Consider the following 6,000-nt stretch of genomic DNA (forward strand, 5'->3'; position numbering starts at 1 on the left):
TGTGTAGATCTTATACTTCAGTCCCTACTAGATTCCTTTTCGCAGTTCATAATAAATTTTAATATAAACAAGCTTAAGGTGACTCTCCTGGAGCTCCTTAATATGTTGAGGGAGGCAGAGAGCATTATCAAGAAAGAGAAGCCAGTTCTCTACACTGGTGAGACCAGAAAGAAAAGGAAAGCAAAAAAGTCCCTTAAGAAGGGCAAGGGCAGACCAGGTAAAGTAAAGGTTGCTAAGAAAGACTCGGCAAAGATAAAGGCCAGTGCTTCTACTATGGAAAAGATAGGCACTGGAAGAGGAACTACAAAGAGTACCTTGCAGAGAAAGCGAAACAGAAGCTTGAAGAAGTTTCAGGTACATTCATGATCAGTCTCCATTTGTCAAACTCTTATGATAACGCATGGGTATTAGATACTAGTAGTGCTTATCATATTTGCAATTCATTGTAGGTTCTAGCAAGGCCTAGTTGATTGGCGAGAGGCGAGATGGACCTCAAGATGGGCATTGGAGCAAAAGTTGCTGCGGTAGCTGTTGGTGAGGTCACCCTACATTTGCCTGGTGGAGCTATTATTACATTGGATGCGTGTTATTTTATTCCTTCTATTATCAAAAATATTATTTTCATTCATAGTTAGTGGATATAAATTAGTTTTTGAGAACAATGTTGTTCAATATTATTAAATGATGAGATCATCATAAGAAGAACATTGCATAATTGTTTATTTATGCTAGACACTACTCCACATATCATGAATGTAAGTGTGTTTAAGAGGAAACGAGATGAGGTGAACAGTGCATACCTGTGACATTGTAGGCTAAGTCACATCTATGAGGGAAGGATTCAAAAGTTTCTAAATGATGGATATTTAGATCCATTCGACTATGAGTCATATGCAACCTACGAGCCTTGCATTCATAGAAAACTAATCAACTCTCCATTTAGTGGAACTAGAGAAAGAGCCACTGAATTATTGGAACTCATATATAGTGATGTATGTGGACCCATGTCAACTCATTTCATTAGTGGTTACTTCTATTTCATTATCTTTACTGATGATTTCTTAAGGTATGGACATGTGTACTTAATGAAGTACAAGTCCGAGGCCTTTGAGAAATTCATAAAGTATAAAAATGAAGTGGAGAACCAGACTGGAAAGAGTATCAAGACTCTTTGATCAGATCGAGGAGGTAAGTACTTAAGTATAGAGTTTACCCAGTTCCTCAAGAATCATGAGATTCTATCCTAATGGACACCTCCTTATACACCTCAGCTCAATGGTATATCTGAAAGGAGGAATCGCATACTATTAAACATGGTACAGTCCATGATGAGTTTCACTGACCTACCCATCTCATTCTAGAGATATGTCATAGAGACCGCAACTTACCTTCTGAACAGAGTTTCAACTAAGTCGGTAGTATCTACACTATATGAGATATGGAAAAGGATGAAGCCTGATCTTAATATTGTTAAGATTTTGGGTTACCATGCCGACGTTAAAAGACACAACCCCGATAAGTTGGAATCAAGGACGGAGCGGTGCAAGCTCGTGGCATACCCCAAGGAAACTTGTGGGTATTATTTATATCATTTCAAGGGCCAAAAGATCTTTGTAGCCAAGAGAGTGGTGTTCTTTGAGAATGAACACATTCTTGGCGGAAACAGTAGGAGTATGATAGAGTTGAGCGAGGTTAGAGAACCTAGCTCAAGCACCACTCTACAGCCCGAGTCTGTTCAGGTACCTAACACACAAGTTCCAACTTTACGTAGGTCCGGTAGAGTATCTCATCCTCATAAGAGATATGTGGGACATATTAAAGAAGAGGATGTTGATGATATTGATCCTCAGACCTACGAGGATGCTATTATAAGTATAGACTCCAGGAAATAGTAAGTTTTTCATGAATTCTAAGATGAATTCCATGTACTCTAAAAATGTTTGAGACCTAGTTGATGTGCCCAAGGGTATTATACCCATCGGTTGCAAGTGGATCTTTAAGAAAAAGATCGGAGTGTATGGAAAGGTAGAGACCTATAAAGCAAGGCTAGTGGTTAAGGGGTATCGTCAAAGGCAAGGTGTTGACTATGACGAGACCTTCTCACCCATAGTCATGCTAAAATCCATCCAAATTCTATTGGCTATTGCAGCACACTATAATTATCAGATCTAGCAGATGGACGTGAAAACCACATTCCTCAATAGTAATCTCGATGAGGAGGTGTATATGAAACAGTTCGAGGGATTCGTATCCAAGGACTACCCATATAAGATGTGCATATTACTTAGATCCATTTATGGACTAAAGCAAACTTCCCGAAGTTGAAACATAAGATTTAATGAGGCAATCAGATCTTATGACTTCATTAAGAATGAAGATGAGCCTTGTGTGTATAGGAAGGTAAGTGGGAGCGCTATCACCTTTTTGGTGTTATATGTGGATGACATCCTAATAATTGGGAATGATGTAAGAATGCTATCCACAGTAAAGGCTTGGTTATCTAGACACTTCTCCATGAAGGACTTAAGGGAAGCATCCTATATCTTGGGGATTTAAATCTATAGAGATAGATCCAAGAGAATGCTTGTGTTATTCTAGTCCAAGTAAATAGATACTATTGTCAAAAAGTTTGGCATGAAAAATTTCAAGAGAGGTCTCACACCGATGAGACATGAGATATCATTTTCTATGAGTATATCCCCAGAGACTCCTAAAGAAAGAGCGAACATAGATAGGATACCCTATGCCTTAGCAATAGGGTCTATCATTATGTCATGCTATGTACCAGGTCTGATATGACGCACGCTTTGAGTGTCACGAGCAGGTATCAAGCGGATCCAAGCTTGGAGGATTGGAAAGCAGTAAAGTGTATCCTTAAGTACTTGAGAAGGACTAAGGATCTTTTACTAATATATAGAGGTAGTAGCCTTAGGGTTGAAGGCTACACAGACTCGAGTTTTCAGTTCGATGTTAATGATAGCAAGTCGAATTCAGAGTATGTGTACACATTGAATGGAGGAGCAGTGTGCTAGAAGAGTTTCAAGCAAGATACTACTGTTGACTCGACCATAGAGGCGGAGTATATTGTTGCAGCAGAGGCAGCAAAAGAGGGAGTCTGAATGAAAAAGTAAAGGAACCTAGGTCTTATCAGAAATCTAAGCATGTTCTGAGGAGGTTATACTTGATCAGAGAGATCGTGACCCGAGGAGATGTAGTAGTGAAAAGAGTTTCATCCAAAGATAATATTGCAGATCCACTGACAAATTCATTGTCTCAGATTGTCTATGAGCGTCACAGGGGTTTGATGGGGATCAGACACATATGTGATTGGCTTTAGGTCAAGTGAGAGATTGTTATTCATAAGTGCCCTACAAGTTAATCACGTAAGTGATGGCACGTGTGACTTGACACATAGTCTTTTTTGCTTATTATATTTTAACATTTATCACTTTATATTGCTTGTTGCATATATATATATATATATATATATATGTTGTGATGTCCTTGGATCTGTGCAATGAGAATCAGATCATGATGAGATCACGATAATGAGACTGATTCGCCTTTAAACATAAATCTTAAATAATCTCAGTCATAGGTTACTCGAGAGGGATATCGAGATAATCGGACAGACTAGTTTGTTGTATACCCGTCCATATAATGGATGTAGTTGGTCTCAAAGCTGCTCGTGTAGGGACATTAGAGATACAATACAGGTGCTCATTGGAGAATGAGTTCATTGATTGATCCGCTTACGGAATGCTGAATTGTTGATGATGTCTTATTATTAAACAGTGATTCCGTAGTCCTAGTGGTGTATCTGGTCTTTAGACTTGAGACACCAAAGATATCCTGTATGAGTGCTCTTCTCTTTGTTATCGGACTTATAGGTTTAGATGTCCCAGATCTAACACAACCGGTCATTGGGAGTGATAGTCAATCTTACGAGGGCTATTGAGTGTCGATAGATGATCATTCACTCTCGATGTCATGAGAGGAATGTCTCATGTGTTCTTCCTTAGTCAAATCCTTGGTTAGGGTCAATTGGATTAAGAGAGAAAGAGTTCTCCGGGAGAATCTGATTAGAGCGAGACTTGATTAGAAATCATATGAATATAATAGCACCATGCCCGGTATACGATCTTTGGAATATTAGATAGATAAGGGACTAAAGGTACATGGTAATTGAGGATAGACATGTCCAATGGATTAGATTCCCCTATATTGTCTAGGGACAACGACATAGTGGCCTAGTACATCTTCAGTCGATGACTCGAGTGAATTATTATGGAGATAATAATTCACTAAGCTAGAAGAAGTTCTGACAGATATGACTTACAACTAGCTTGATATTGGGCCTAGAGGGTCATACACATATGGTAGGCATTGCGATTAGTAGAGGTTCAGATATGAATATCTTATTGGATATCAAATAAGCTCATAAATTATTGGATCTTATACATGAGATCCAATAAGAGCCTATGAGAGATTATTGGTTAGAGATCCACTAATCTAAGAGGCTTGGGTAGTTGGATGAAGATTCAATACCCAATAGGAGAGGATCCATTAGGGTTAAGTTGATAAGGGACCTCTATAAATATGAGGGTTTCAATAGTTTATGGGCTAGAGTTTTTTGCTTCATCTCCTATCCTCCTCCCCCTCTCCACCTCAGAGCATGCATGAAGTTTTGAGGAGCATTATTGCAGCTCTACTGTGTGGATCACCGCTAGAGAGGAGGGCGCTTAACCTCTTTCACCTTCTCCTAGAGATCTGCAGGGATTCAGTGATATGCAATCTCTTTAGGTAACACAATCTATCTCACACGTAATTTTATATTTCACGGATTTTTACGTACCATATGATGACAAATATATCTTTGAGAATTGGGGATTTTATTTTCTATTCTTCCGATGAGCATGTAATGTCGCCCCTAAGATTTCACAATAGTTTGGTGGTACCACCGTCTGACACCGTGACATTAGATGGTACCATTGCCCAATCTGGTGGTACCACCATCTGACACAGTCTAAGAGATTGTGTCTGGGCGGTACCACCGCTTGACAACTTGGAAAAGTGTGCTCTTGACTTTTTCAGCTCATTAGTAGTTACACCTAACCTTGGGTCACCGAATAGGCCTTCCACTTAGCCCAAAACAATCCCAACTTAGGCCCAATGGATCCCTAATTGAGTTAACATGGTTACACTAAAAAACTAACTCTATTACGACCGATTAAGATAACCAATTATAAGACTAGAATTCTATATTGTCTGACATATCATCCGATCCTTCGGTTCATCGTCCTCTCATTTAGCCCAATCGGTATATTGACCTCCTGTAACTTTCGATCTTCTTGGCGCAATGTATGATCCTTCGACTCGATGCCCGAACTTATAGCACGAAGTCCTTTTGCTAGCACGTTGACTGATCCTCCGACTCAATGTCTAATCTCCTGATATGTCCCACTCCGACTTAACGTCCGATTCTTTCTACTTTAATCAATTTGTCTTTTCTGATCGAAGTTAGTCCTACGTCACTCAAAATACAGATTATATCATAATTTTATCAATTAATTTTATTATCAAAATTTGAGATTTAACATAATTCTAGGCGAGACGGTTTTAAGAAACTGGTAAAAAAAAGGGGGGGGGGGGGGGGGGGAGGCGGTTTTAAGAAGAAAAAAAAAAGTATAAAAAATAAAGTTTTCCATCTTAGTCCATTACCTATTAATATTAATAATATGACTAAAGTGACTAAAGACAGATGCCAAAATAAATTTTCACATTTTTAATCTGGATATATCTGAAAAACCAGTTTGATCTTTATTCCATGTCGGTTTTATTTTTAATTAATGAATTTCCTATCAGGATATTCAAAAGTAGGAAATACACATTGATTAAGAAGATGTCTTGCCCGTTAAAGTATCAAAAAAATAGAAATATACAATGAATGGCGAGATGTATAGGTTTCTCAAATTAGAAAAGGAATAAGGAGGATTGCAA

This window comes from Musa acuminata, chromosome BXJ2-3 (genome assembly GCF_036884655.1).
Source record: "Musa acuminata AAA Group cultivar baxijiao chromosome BXJ2-3, Cavendish_Baxijiao_AAA, whole genome shotgun sequence".
NCBI lineage: Eukaryota > Viridiplantae > Streptophyta > Magnoliopsida > Zingiberales > Musaceae > Musa > Musa acuminata.